The 15,529-nt window shown below is 36.4% G+C and overlaps 1 protein-coding gene and 1 long non-coding RNA gene across 2 annotated transcripts in view; one reads left to right on the top strand and one right to left on the bottom strand.

The window, feature by feature from the left end:
• The window catches only part of LOC107746996 (neurotrimin-like), a 337,453-nt gene that overhangs the window by 2,910 nt on the left and 319,014 nt on the right, over positions 1-15,529 (top strand). The window lies entirely within an intron of this gene.
• Positions 11,159-15,529, bottom strand: part of LOC107746998 (uncharacterized) — a 6,922-nt gene continuing 2,551 nt past the window's right edge. Inside the window, exons 2-3 of the long non-coding RNA XR_001640749.1 lie at positions 11,549-11,554; positions 11,159-11,238 (exon numbers count right to left, since the gene is read on the bottom strand). This is a non-coding gene — a long non-coding RNA (uncharacterized LOC107746998). The remainder of the gene's footprint in view (positions 11,239-11,548; positions 11,555-15,529) is intronic.

Genomic DNA, 15,529 nt, shown 5'->3' with positions numbered 1-15,529 from the left:
TTCTGCGAGGCGTATTTGGAGTTTCAGCGCGAGAGCGCCCTCTGGCCTTTGGATGGAGATTTACTGCTGATCACAGAACCGTGCTTCACTGAAAGATACGCATGACAATCGCAGCTTCTGTCGAATCGCGATCTCGATTCCATTTCGATTTATCGTGCAGCCCTACATGGAAGCCTTTGTAAGACTGCAAGTGCACATGAAGTGTGCCATTTGGGACACAGCCTCAGTCCAAACTTTTTCAACTTAATGCTGCTTTGACTGTTGAGTAGAAGTCTGTTACGGAGCTCGCCTCAGTTCGGGCTTGGCAAAAATGCACAAAAAGCAAAAATGATGAATTAACACCTATCATTAGTTCACAAGTGCGAATTAAGTGTGTCGTTTGGGACAGAGCCTTCATGTGCCCTGTCTTGCAGACTTACAATGGCCGCCAAATATGCATGTCAGTTAAGTCCATGAGACTGTAGGTTGTCCCATTTGGCATTTAATGATCCAAATTCAACCAGATTAGACATGAAATGGAAATCTGTCTGTTTTCTAAATGCATCTTATTGCTTATTATATTAAAATTGTTTGAATTTGGTAACGTATTACTACTTCAATCATTTCATCCACTTTAACTTCGCCCCTTTCTTAAAACTTCAAGCTAACATTCACATCTGTCATCATCCCTGTCATACTTTTTTTTTGATAATCTTTTTCACTCGGATGTGTCACAATACAGAAGAACTTCCCTTCAGAAGACTTTGAATATAGTGTGCACGATATGAACGTATTAAAAAGTGGTCCATGCCTGTTATATTTTTTGAGGCTCATATCTTCGATGACCATTTATTATAAATGTATATGAAAAACAGTGGCCAGCATAGTCTTACATTTTTTCCAAAAAGAAAGAAAATCAGTTGACATGAGGATGAGTAAGACATAACAGTATTTTCATTTGTGCTAACATTCACATCTGTCATCATCCCTGTCATACTTTTTTTTTGATAATCTTTTTCACTCGGATGTGTCACAATACAGAAGAACTTCCCTTCAGAAGACTTTGAATATAGTGTGCACGATATGAACGTATTAAAAAGTGGTCCATGCCTGTTATATTTTTTTGAGGCTCACATCTTCGATGACCATTTATTATAAATGTATATGAAAAACAGTGGCCAGCACAGTCTTACATTTTTTCCAAAAAGAAAGAAAATCAGTTGACATGAGGATGAGTAAGACATAACAGTATTTTCATTTGTACAGGACAGGTAGGTGCAGTATCCCTTTAGCCCACGATGCTGTGTTCAAGGATATCTTTTTTTTTTTTTAATGGAAGTGGTGACTTTGAGGGCAAATAAAAATAAAAAAAAGTGGCAAACACTCTTTTCAGACTGGTTCTCAAGTGCTCGTAACAGAATTCACATACTCCACATCTGACCGTGACATGTCCCTCTTCAAAAAATTGTATGTATTCTAAGCAAATAGACATACTTGTCCGAATAGCCCCCACTGTCTGCACAAGCAGCTTCCACTAGTGTAGAATTAGACTCGTTGTGTTTAATGGAGGTTGTCAGGGGTTAAGAGTGTTTTTTTTCCTTTGGGACAGAGGGAGGGAGAGAGAAGATGTTATTGGTTGCCAGTAAGTTGCCAGGAAGCTACAAACTCCCCTGCAGTGCTCAAGCCAACATCCCTCCAGGCCTGAACTGTCCATTGAACCCCCTGTCACTTTTCTAACTCTCTCTCAGCCAAGGCAGGAATTATATGGCATTAAATTGAAATTTGGTACCACAGCTGTGGTCCAGCTTCACACAGAGAGAATGGAGTACAGTGATTTAACAGCGAGAACTTCCTTTTGAAATAGACTTCAGGATCATTGCTCAAGAAGAATTCAACTCATGAAGTTTAATCAGTGGTTGACACAGCAGAGCATGAGGAGCAGACATCTTTACAATGAAAAGAGACTCTACAATAGTTGTAATTCAGAGAAATGAAAGTCTAGGGCTGGATGATGTATTTGAAATTATTTCGCTGACCAAATTAAACAACATAATGAATGTCAAGGGGATTTTTATTTGGCCATTATGTTTCCATATGGTGTCATTACATTTGCATTTGTAATTTTAATTTTGTGGAAAAATGCCTTAACTTACAGCAGTCACGTACTTTTGTACACTATTTTATACACCGTATGGTTGTGTGTTCACTGAAATGTCCAACAAGAACTGCCCTTTTAAACCAGGTCATGCGTTAATTAAAAAAAAAAAAAAAAGTATGCAATGTTGGGCACTACATTCACTTTTTCACAAAATTTTTACATTTTTTTTTGTAGTAAAAATGCTGTGGAAAACATTTTTTTAAACTAGATTTTTACTGTGTTTTAGTTCTAGGCAATAATGGCAATTTGGTTCAAATGGTTCTTCTGACTAAAAAAAAATACCTTTTTAAGTAATTTCAGAGCTGAGAATGAATGTGTATATGTATGTATGTATGAATGTATGTATGTTACTGTCAAAAGGCTTAAAAATAGAAATATACTGTTACTGTATATTTGTTTTGTCTTAATTAGGATATGCAAAACTGTGGTCAACCTTTTTTTTTAGTGGTGTTCTGAAAAAGCTTGAGAGATTACGCCTCCTTGCACTTAATGAAAAAAATAACATGATCTTTAGTCTGAAGACACCCTTTATTATGATATCAAATGCTGCATCATCTATCCAAAGTGATACAGTCCTGCTGAGTCTCAGCATGATGTGTTATTACGCAAATTAGACACATTAGGTGTCGATGACGATAAAGTGGTGCTGATTTTAGCCTAGTTGCAAAATTACCCCTTTGCTAATTTGATCAAAAGGACAAGAGGACTCTCACATTTCCTCAAGTGGAAAAATGAAATGATAGTGCGTGTTGCCATTTTTTTGACGTAGCCTTTAGGGCCAAAATTACTTCTCCTTTTGTTATTGTGCTTTTCATTTGCAATTACTTGGAGGGAATGTGATTTTGTGTTTATTGAAATGCGTTTTCCTTAAGTACACAAAACGACTCATTCAAGCAAACTAAGTCGGAAATCTCCACATCTGCAGGGAGTGCTGTGAAGCTGCAGTGATTTTGGTTGTGAATAAGAATAAAACTTGGATTATGAAATGTACAATAGTTATTAGTCAAACCAATTTCCCATCTGGTTTTGGATTCTGCATGTTTGTCTAAGTAAATCATGCCTAAAAATTGAGTTGGCAGTGGCTATTAAGTAGCTTTGGGGATCATTTCAGACCCTCTGACTTTTATATGAGCATCAAACCTTCACAAGTAATGAAAAATAGTACAAAGTAGCCTTCATATCTGTTCAAATGTGGCCCTCAGCACTGATTATTAAACCTCTGCTGCAACGATGTGAGAAGATTCTGTCATACACTCTGCTCATTCACAAAAGCTGTTGTAGAGAAGTTCAGCATTGTGTCCAGTGAGTGATTCTGTGAAGTATGAATGACACAGAGGTTTAGATTAGGACTTGGTGCAGTGAACATCCATAGATGTGGCTATTCATGGGTTGTCACGTCTGAAGAATGCAGCCTTCATAAGTTGGCAGTCCAATATTGCGGTCTCATCAGCATGTCAAACAAAATGCAATTGAAAAACTTTTGACGTTTCAAATATTCGCTCAGGAACAATCAAGTGATTGTTCAAAGCCTTGAACACTTTAATACTAGGAATCCTGGAAGAAACAGCATTTTCTGGCCTATATTTATGTCTTCTACAGAGTGTCTGTACAAAATGGTATGTTTAGGGTTTGAGTTCTGTGACATTAATGGCTGTTTCTTTTCATGTTTCTGGAGTGCCACTGTTCTGAAGCTAATAATAAGACCTGTTTTATCCAGTGATTTGTTACTTGGAATCTCTTTCGAAATGCCATACGGCTGGAACATACATGCTCTTTCTCTTGAAGCATTAATAAACCTGTCAAACTCATCTCTGCTGCAATCACAGAAAGGCAGAAATTTCTAGCACTGTCTGAGGAGCTGACCAGGTTTACATTTCGCTGCAGTTTGTGTTCTGTGTGTAAATGTGTATGTGACAAAAAAATGTTAATACTGAATCTTGACAACTTCGACTACATCTGTGTCTTATTAGTGTGATTATAGAGACTTCACTGGCAGAGGTCACAAATGGCTTGAAACCTAAAATACTTGATATGCCAGCACTGTTTTTTTTTCAAATGAAAATGTGACTCTAAAGGTATATATAACAAAAAATATATGAAAATATCCTTGTACATATTAGTAATTGTTGATCTTGTTTAATTAATTACACTGTTGTACATTAAATCCATCCAAGCATTGGTTAAAGTAGATATTAACCATGTTCAGCACATTCTTGTTGGGATTTCTTTTTTTTCCCCTCAGAGGGCCACTTCTTATCTTAGTCAAGACTTCTTTCAGCTAAAACAGTCAGAATTATATTATACCAGACCATTTTCCACATTCTCTCTGACCCTAAACAGTTAAACACGATTTTGTTTTGTCACTGTTTCTTTAAGACGTCTACATAAATGCCCTTCAGCAGCATTTAATATTTGTGTTTCTTGTGGGTTTCGTATAGTTGGCTTGGTTAATCCTTGAATAATGACATCTTTGCAAAGCCCTTCACTGCATTCTGGGATTGTGTGAAATTGAGTAACACTGTAAAAGTAGCAAAAAACAGCATTTAATTCATTTCTGTGGAATAGAAAGTGTTTGAAACTATTCAAAACTATGAATCAGCAGTTTGTTTGTCACTTTTCAAAAAAAAACGATCACAGAGTTAACCTTAATTACATTACAGTATTTCCCATAATACAGAGAACTCATTTGAAATAAATTTGAATTTGTTCATGAAATGACTCCTACTATAGTAGTGTTGAAGATCAGTGTTGAGTGTGTTCTTCATCTAACAGATGGTGGATAGAGTGATTGAGCAGCACATGTTGAGACTCTAATCCTTCTGTTTTTGATTAGTATGTGGCCTCTTTGAGGAGTGAAGAGGTAGAGTAAAGCCTGGACATTTCAATTAGAGCTATCAGGGATTTTGCCGTTACCCCGCACAAACCCTGATTAAAAAAGCTCTGCTAATCTATCAGAGTGCTGCTACTCAGCTTTTAAGGAATAATGGGCGTTACTTGTCAATACAAAAGTCTTCCAACCGAAAATGGCATGTATTGGATCAATCAGCCTTTCTCTGCCAGTTGAAGCCAAAATGACTTTTTTAGTATTATGAAACCAGCTAAGGGGGTTTTATATTACATTGCATTTAGAGAATTTTCATCATTATAGTTTCCAAACCTCCACCTCCTCGAGGTTTGCAAGTACTCAGTCAACATATTGTCATAACATTTACATTCTTTGAGTAAAATTTCAAATGCTTGAAGTGAAATGAAAAGAAGCAACAAGCGTTTAAGGCTGAAATTACAGTTGACTCAGCATTCATTGAATAGATTTCCGGCACAACTTTTCTTTGCTCGTTGAATTTCATGGAGGCTTATGGAAAGCTTGTTATAATTAATGTTAAATGCATGACTGGAAATCTTAATGGCCTTTTTGGGTCACTGTTGAAATGAAATTTCTTATTAATCATAGGCTCTGTTATCGGTTTTTCCCTCTTACAGTTATTATTAACCTATGCGGACAAATTGTTTCAAACCTAGTATACAGAGTCATGTACACCATAGAAATCAAGTGATTTATAGACAGCGTGTTGTGCAGAGAATTCTAATATGTTAAATTCCCTGGTCGTTCCGCTTGTTTCTGTTGCATTTGCCATTAGCATTGGAAATGAGTAATTTCCACAGGCTATCAAATCACAATAACCTCTTTAGCAAGCTATGGAAATATTCTTCCCTTGAGAAGTTTTGTTATAAGTGGACCCTGCATGGTTCAACATCTTGCCAGAGGTTGGAGGAATTCATCTCGTTGAAATCGATGATGTCAGCTCTCTTGTCATGCTCGTCAAACAAGATTTGTGACCCGAATCTTGTAAATATAAATATTCCGTAGATTTGTAGTTCATTTTTTTTGCATCCTTAATAACATTAGATTAAGTTAGGACCGATAATAGCTCATCTCATTAAAATTTGACACTTAATCAAGCAATGTTTGCAATCGCTCATTTGCATGTCCCATCAGAATTAGAAGTAGTGGTTGCATATTTATCAGGATGCTTTAATAGGGATGCAAGCGTTCAGGGCATAAGAGAGCTCAGAAACTTGATTTTTAGATGAATATTGTTTTTTAAATCTTGTTGTAAATGTGGGTTTCTCTCCAGGTTTTCTTGGCTTTTCTTTTGCACTAATGTCCAGGTCTATCTCATCGTTTTTGCATTTGATTTTTTTCTTCTTCAATATAACAGTATCTATATTGCAGTGGCCACCTTTGGACCACTTCAGATGACTTTGCCATGTCATTGAATAACCTGCATACTAATCTTTTGATTCACTGCAGTAGTCATGCTGCTGTTCAAGTCACTGACTACTTAATCTTCAGGTCAGCTACTAAATTATAAAATGAAATGCTAATACCAGTGGGTATAACCTCGGAAATTCAATATTCCCTCTGATATGAGTTAAGGTAGAGGTTTATGTAAGGAATGCTCAAGAGTGCTTCTGCTACAGCTGTAATATAATAATGCTTCTCTTAGGGACTCACCTTGTATCCTGCTGTCTAGATTTTATATGCTGTCTGTGCACGAGGAGATTAAAGCAACGCAACACACAGAGAGACAACGATGAGAAAATAGTTTTTCAGAAATTCTAATTTCTCTGTCCTCTACAGTAAAAAAAAGAAAAGAAAATAGAAAGTTACATTTTAGCTGAGATGAAAGAATTGCTGGTCAAAGCTGACTTTAAATTCTCAGACTGTAGTTGATTTTGAAATGTTTGTACTAGGGCTGCAATGGCTGCTTGATAAAATCAGGAATAATTGATGATGAAAATAATCAACAGTAAATTTCATTGTCGATTCCTTTGATCTTTACACTGTGAATAAAGAAGCTTTGTTTATGACAATAAAATATTTCCGCTAATTTTACTGTTGACATGTTCTTGTCAGCATTTGACAAAAATAGTGCATTCTAAAGTGAGCGAGTGATTAAATGACGCTATTGTTGTTAAATTCAAATACATAGCAGGTGGTCATGCAAATTTTTAAATGCTTTTAAAGTCGGCACGCTATCTATTTTCTAAATTAATGTTATTGACCTTATTATGAACAAGTCTTAGGCTATGTTTCTTATTTTCTTTTTCTTTTTATTGGTATCATTGTTTTTATTATAGATATTTTATATATATTTTGACTATAGGGCTGCCAGTTTAACTCGTTAACTTAATTTAATTATAGTTATGAAAAAATAACGTGATTAAAATATTTTAACGCAGTTAATGCACTGGTCACGCCCCCAGACCTGTACATCATCTTACATTTCATACAGTTGACTGTTGACAAATATGATGCAGGGCAACAACTTCATAAATGCAGTTATGCCCTAAAATTCAAGATATTGGTGCAAAAAATGCCCCTGTATGAGTTTTTTGTGTCATATTTATATCATACGATAAGCGATATCACACGAGCAGCGAGAGCAATATCACATGAGTGCTGATTTTTTTCCCGAATATCACGAGTTTATTTTATACAACAGTTCAGTAAATAACTCAAAAAATCGCACGAATATGAACGTGGTTTTGTGCAGCTCGTCAGTGAACAACGGCTCTGTGTAGTTAATGCTGCTCAATGTGAAAGCACGCACGTGATGAAGATTTACCGCTGATTACAGAACTGGCTTTACTGAGAAGATGCGCGTTAAATATCGCATGTGATTTATCGTGCAGCCCTAATTTAAACACAATGTTTTTTTTGCTGAATTTTGCAGAGAACATACCTTTTAAAGCCACAGCAGAATTGATGCGCGTCTGTGAGCAACACAGCGATGTTTAGTTTCTGAATGAATCCGCATTTTGAACGAATCGTGTGAATCAATGACTACGTTTACATGGACCTCAGTAATCTAATTATTTACCTTATTCTAAATAAGCCAATATTATGATTATGGTGTTCACATGAGTTGCTTTTAGAATATTCCTTTCATGTTCCCGTTTTATATGTTATAGTACATAGTTCGATTAATGGCACACGTCATTACGTCCCCACGTCACGCCATCCGACGTCCCCTCCTGAATTTCACGTATAAACATATAGTTTGTCTTTGTGATGATGCCATATACAGTTTTGGGTGTTTCATTTTTAATTTTATGAAAGCTTCAAGTGCAGTTAATTATTTGTACGTGCATACAGATGATGGGGGTGTTGAATAGAGCTGCCACTAACGACTATTTTTATTTCGATTAATCTAAACGATTAATTTCCCACAAAAAAATCTAAAATTTTACTTAAGAATATTTTATTAAACTATATTTCATTAAACCAAAAGTAAAAAAGTAAAGTGCAACATAAAGTGCAAGAACCAAGTGTCCATCTCTTAGTCCAAATCACTGAAATCAAAATTCAGTATTATAGTGTAAGAACAACAACATATCCACGTTTAAAATTTAATGGAACCATTAAAATGGAATCCAGAAAATAATGGAAAACAGAATTCGGTAAAGATAAAACGGTAAAACTCAATTAATTAGGCTTTTTAACCATTAAAACAGAGTATAGAAAAATGAATTTGGAAATAAAACGGATTTCATAGTGCCCTATAATTATAATTAATTTTTATGCTATAGCCACTGTAATTTAATGAATATGTTGACATCAAATCGTGTAAACTCAGAGTGAGGGTTTGAGCTTTTATTTTGAAACCGTGAGATAATGTATTCTCCTGAGTTTGCGTAGATTTATAAATGATTTACCTTACAAATCTGATGAAATGGCGCATGTTGCATTCCCAAATGAACGTTATAATAAACCCAAACTCACAACAACATACACAGATGGAGTTTGAGACGTTCCACACATGTAAATGATAACAGTTCCTGTGGAACTAGGTGTTTTCATGTCTATACTGCACTTCAGTAATGCGACTAAAATAGGAATACTCCACATGTCTTAATTCGATTTCCGTTTACTTCAAATATGACTTTAGCCAGATTAAGGTAAACAAAAATCTCTGTTTAGGCCAATGCACCACTTCCGGTATTTTGCCGGTTAGTCGACGCGAGCAAAATGAAGTTTTTAAAAAATCGAATAGTTGAATAAAATCGACGAATCGCGACAGCCCTAGTGTTGAAGCTCTTTTATTTGCCGTCAAACGGTTGACCACTGCCATGTGTGTATCCTGTCGCAAAATGCAGCGAAAAGTCCTACACGACGGTAATAATTTGATTAAGGTGTTTTCATGTCTATACTGCACTTCAGCAATGCGACTAAAATAGGAATACTCCACATGTCTTAATTCGATTTCCGCGCATATACTGTATTAGAACTGCATCGCATATAATTATTTAATTAAATTGTAGCGTTTGTGAATTCACAATTATGCTTAATTATGTGTTTTATACATTCTCGTCTGTGAAATGCACCACTTCCGGTATTTTGCCGGTTAGTCGACGCGAGCAAAATGAAGTTTTTAAAAAATCGAATAGTTGAATAAAATCGACGAATCGCGACAGCCCTAGTGTTGAAGCTCTTTTATTTGCCGTCAAACGGTTGACCACTGCCATGTGTGTATCCTGTCGCAAAATGCAGCGAAAAGTCCTACACGACGGTAATAATTTGATTAAGGTGTTTTCATGTCTATACTGCACTTCAGCAATGCGACTAAAATAGGAATACTCCACATGTCTTCGTTCGATTTCCGTTTACTTCAAATATGACTTTAGCCAGATTAAGGTAAACAAAAATCTCTGTTTAGGCCTACATGGTAGATTCTTAATCAGAGTATTGTCTTAATCGTGTTAAAATTCTTTAACACGATTCTTTGCTGAATGAATCAGCCGTTTGAATCGAATCGAATGAAGACATTTGCCGACACCTGCTGGCAGATTTAGTTTCTATTTAGAGTATCATTTCATCCAAAATAATTAAATAAATAAATAAAACAAAAATAATAAATAACATTAAAGGGATAGGCCTAGTTCATCCAAAAAAAATTAAATTCTGTCATAATTTTCTCACCATCAGCCTCATGTCGTTTCAAACACTTCTTTTGTGGATCATAAAAGAAGGTATTTTGAAGACTGGTAACAAAGCTGTTTTGGTTAATGACTTTCATTGTAATACTGAGTTGTTTCTCAAATTATCTTTTTTATTCCATAGTTTATGTTAGGCTGTTATACCTTAAATGTTTGTGTAATATATTTTGTTGAATCAAAAAAATTTTTTCTTTCCAAAGCTACAATTTGTAATTTCTACTTGATACTTTCTCATTTAACACAAAATAGCTTTGAATAATCTTTTGTGGGTTTTATTTTGCGATTAATTAGATTAATTAATCAACACCATGTAATTAATTAGATAAAAAATGTTAATTGACTGACAGCCCTAATTTTGACCTATTTGACCTGGGGCCTGTACCATGATGGTAGATGAACAAATTTAGAGTTACAGGATTAGTTTCGAGTTGACAAAACCAAACCACTCCAATCCAGCCTTATTGGTATCCATGATACTGATCATCAACTTTCTTTGTCAACTCAGGCTTTGATCCTGAGTTTGTGAGGCACATGCACATGAATGTGTGACATCAGCGGCGAACAGCCAATCACAACACGGAGCAAGTGTGATTCACTTCTCGCGAGAGAGCCAGCGAGATTCAAAACTCTTTTGTTTATGTTTAAGAGATTAAAGAATATGAGGAATTTAAACGCATTTACTCTGAAGAAAGTACTGTCCATGAAAGAGGACAAATAGAGGAAATTATCTTTAACCTTTAACCAAGGCTCGTGATTGGCTGTTCGCCAGTGATGTCACACATTCATGTGCATGTGCTCCACAAACTCAGGATCAAAGTTCACAAAGTTGACAAAGAAAGTTGATGAACAGTATCATAGTACCAACAAAGCCGGATTGGAGTGGTTTGGTTTTGTCAACTCAAAACTAATCCTGTATCTCTGAATTTGTTCATCTACCATCATGGTACAGGCCCCAGGTTAGCTGTGCAGTGTAAGTTACTATGGCAACAAACGCAGCTAAAAGCCAAACCTCTTTCATGGTACCTAAAACCCAAAATTGGTGCAAACTAAACTGAAACTTACCTGGCTAGCCAGCTAATCCGACTTTATGGTACAGGCCCCTGATGCCAGATGCCAGACTATTTTTCTGCATTTTTTTTTTTGTAGTCTGATCACTTTAGTATATTTTTAAGTACTTAGTTAAATGAGATAAATTAGATTTGTTTCCAGTTTTCTCATCTTTTTACTTTGCATCTGGATGGTTATTAGTTCGTCTTTTGCACTTGTTAGTTGCAATCTCACATACCGTGTTTCTCTAGTGGCCTTACCTGAACCACAGATCTCGACCAGGTACATCACAGCCGTCAGCAAAACATTCGTTTGCTGTTTCGTTTTGTTTTTTCCTCTCTAATGTCTTTGTTCAAAGGATACCTGGAGCTGTTCTTTGATGGGTAAAAAATAACCCGCTGTATTCTTGAAGGCGGCATTCCAAAGGTGCTGGAATGCAGCTCATTAGCTGTAGCTAGAGAGACGTTTGAAACTATGATTGCTGTTGATTACTGTGGTGAGCTGTGTAGAGTGGTATTAAGATGTGAGAGAGGATCTGAAAATCATTTCATGTGGAATATATTCATAATGGAGCACTCAGATATGCAGCCAGTCCACAACATCTCATTGCCTGCTCATCAAATTCAGTATTGTTGGGACAATGTCTTGTTATAGCTCTCAGAGAGCCGTATACATCAGGATTTAGTCGAGTGCCTTATTTCAGTTGCCTTTTCTCTCTGCAGTGTTTATTCTTGTTACGGTTATTGCAAATAAGCTTAAGGAACTGCAAGCTCAGCCTGTGCTTCTATTAGAAATGATGAAGATATTTCTCAGGAGAGGTTCGGAGAGAACATAGATCAGTGCTTATTGGTCCGTACATGGTTTTCGACAAAAGACAAGCCCCATTGTGGCATCAATAATCCCACACCATACAGTGGGACGTACTTAGTTTAAAATAAAATCTAAATTAGGAAATCCCAGCAGCAATTCTAGAAATTATTCACTCATGGCCTGTTTGTATACTTTTTGTTGAGCTCTAAAATCACTCACATATTTTATCTTTCCCACCAGATGGTGAAATTTCCAATTATTTATTTAAAAATGATTTTTTTTACCAGTTTTCTCATCTTTTTGCTTTGCAGCTGAATAGTGTAGCTTCATAATGTGTGTATATGTATGCACAGGTATTATAAGAGCTTTCATTTCATGTTTACCTTAGTATGCATGAGTTGTTTGCTTTGACTTCATCTCATTTCAAATTGTATTTTATCATTTTGCATGATTTGTAGTCCGTTCCAGTAAAACTGTGATTTTTAAAATTAAAATACCAATTATGGATCAACCCTCTACAGTAAACTGACCTCATTGTTTATGTTTGGCTGTAGCTCTGAGATTGATGCATAAATATTACGGTGATGCCAATCTATAAAGATTGATTTGGTTGGTGTGGGTCTCGGGGAAAGCAAAGTTATACATTCAAGGGAGCATTTGGGAAGCCCGCATTTAAATGCATGACTTTTCAGACTATTTTTTTATGGGAAATGAAATGGATTTCCTTCCAAACTTTTATTGGGTCATATTGAGACTCTGCTTAAACGCCTCACGCAAATAAATAGAAGGCGATAAAGATTTCTCCCTCTTGCAAATGGTATTTACGGGACGTGGTGTTAAACAATTTGCAAAGTCGTTCAAAGATAACGTATATTTGATTGATTTTTGTCTGTCCTTGGATAGAGATGTGCGATTAGCACCAGGAATAACAAGTATCCTCTAGTTGAATTTGATCTGAGTGATTTTAATCAGGAAATGCAATGTTGTTAGGTTTACGTAGAGATTAAAAGTGGAGGCTTGGATAGAAATAGGCGAGCGCAGCCTTTCTTTCGGTGTGCTGACAACCAGGTGCAAGTGGTAAGTCTCCTTTGCCAGCATGACTCCTCAGACAAGACAAGTCAAGGAAAAACAGCACCCACGTATAACCAAGCCATGTTTTTCCGACACCTTAACTCATTCACGTAGGAGTGAGGGAGCGCCTGGTAGACACACTTTGTTTAGCAACATCCTGCGCAAGCCTTGCTTATCTCACAATTCTGTATTTTTATCCTTTTTCAAAGAGTTGCATACGTTCATGATATGTCACGATAAATAACAAGCTCCTATGGATTTGAGCCATAAACTTTGTTTTCTGTTGTCCTAGGGATAGAAGTGGTATGATGGAAAAACTTGTCGCAGTATGGCTGTGCTGCAGGATGCCGGTTTCTGAGTCGGAGAACAAAATAAGTTCCCCTGGGTAACTTGTATTCTCCCAAACGGGAAGAGCCTCTTCCACAGAATAATGAAAAGGAGCGTGAAGGTTTCGAAAGCCGACCAAAAGTTTCTTTTTGAATGGTCTGATTTAGTAGTGGCATTGCTTACTGGTTCTACCAGTCATTAAAGAGAGAGTTCACCCAAAAATGAAAATTTGTCATTTAGCCTACTCATCCTTATGTTTTTTCAAACTTGTATGACTTACTTTCTTCAGTGGAACACAATTTATTGGTTGTTTATTTATTTTGCCAATTACAGTTTTTGGGTGATCTATTTCTTTTATCCAACCATCTAATTTTCTGTTTTTCTTTTAGCTGCACTTGCTTGGAGAGATTTGAAAATGGTAATCAAGATGTCATGGTTTTGAAATAGATATTTTCAACAAAGCCTCTACAGTCAGTGTAAACAAAAGCTCCTCAGGGCAAGACAATGCAGTAGTGAAGACACCAATTTGTTTCTCAGCATAAGGAGAAACACTTGTTAGTCTTAAAGTCATGAAATTATGGAATATTTTCACAGCTGATCTGGCTAATACTAATACATCTTTTTGTTTTGTTAAGAATAATAAATCAGAGTTGGTCCCTCAACTTTTTATCACAGTTTTGTGATGCAGTCAGTCACTTGGAGGACATAGCATACCTTGCCATAGGCACGCAGAAACAGGCATGCTGTCAATAATCAATTAGCCTGCCAGCACCTCCGCATGAGCGCCTGAAGGAGTCAGCTCGAAGTGTTCACCTTCTCTCTCATTCACGAGTCGGTAATTTCAGCCTTGCTGTTTTCTTTTATTAGATAAAAGCCATAGGCTGTTGTGCTCTGGGTTTAATCTAAGAGAAAAGTTGGTGGAAAATTGTGCCATTCTGAGTTTAGCTGTGTTTTTAAGTTTATAGTACTGTAGTTTTACTGCAAGACCAATAAGGATAAAATGAATAATGTGAAATGAAGTGTATGGGACCTTTAAGTAATATTCATGTTTTAAACAATCTATATTAACAGCATCCATGGCACAACATTTGCTTCATATTCTTCCATTGTAAGTGCATTTGTCAGCTTATTTGTTTTTACAAACTGAGGTATTTTACAAGTGTTGACTCAAATTTAGTACATTTTCCTAGCCAACTGACTGTCACAGCTGTTGTTGATAGAGCTTAAAGGTGATGTGTGTTATTTTCTGCATTATTAGAATCACCAGATGGAGACTGCAAACTTGTTCCTAAACACTGGAACTCCCCCCCCCGATAAACAGATAGCCACGCCCCAGACTACTACCATTGGTTGAGTCAATGTTGCTGTTGTTGGGCAGGTCGGAATGACGTTTGGTAGCACCAAAAATCAGCCATTTTTACACTTCTCTGTCAATATAGAAATGGCTTAAGATTGTTTTTGCTTTTAAGTTTGAATGGCAAAGTATTTTATTAATTTTTCCTTATCCAAGTATTTTATCCATATTTGATGTGCTCTATGTATGTGCGTTGATCAATGTAGGGTATCAGAGCGAATCAGACACTTTAAGATTTGATCAGATTGGTGTTGAACAACCCAAAGAGTCAAATTCCACAAAGGGGCCCAGGATGAGACAACAGGACATTCGTAAATCAGATCCTAGCGCCAGCCAGTCTGAAGCAAGCCTAACTAACCAACTCTTTCACAGAACAGCTTTCAACATTAACACAAAAGAACACAATGATCCTAACAACTCAGGAGGGAGATTGTCAATTTTGGGGCAAGTAATCAAGATTGATGGTCAAAGAAATGCACAGCATGTGACCATCACATGTAAATCCATGATAGTAATCACGATCACAAGCTCTTTGGATTGACTTCCCCCCACCTAGAGGACAAGAACCAGACTGAGATTCCTTAGGAGACCTTTTAACCTCTCTGGTCTTCACAGAACATATCCTTACGTCCACAGAATGGCACAGAAACTGCCTTTCCATGTATATATGCACCTAAATGACGCTAAAAGGACTTATGAGCAACTAATCATTTCTATGCATAACTCCATATTATGTATGTAACCCACACATTTGACTATCATGTTCTAATCACTTATTGTGT

The sequence above is a fragment of the Sinocyclocheilus rhinocerous genome, unplaced genomic scaffold, assembly GCF_001515625.1.
Source record: "Sinocyclocheilus rhinocerous isolate Xijiao unplaced genomic scaffold, SAMN03320098_v1.1 scaffold708, whole genome shotgun sequence".
NCBI lineage: Eukaryota > Metazoa > Chordata > Actinopteri > Cypriniformes > Cyprinidae > Sinocyclocheilus > Sinocyclocheilus rhinocerous.
Note: the sequence above shows the minus strand (reverse complement) of the source record. Positions and strands in the feature narration are given on the sequence as shown.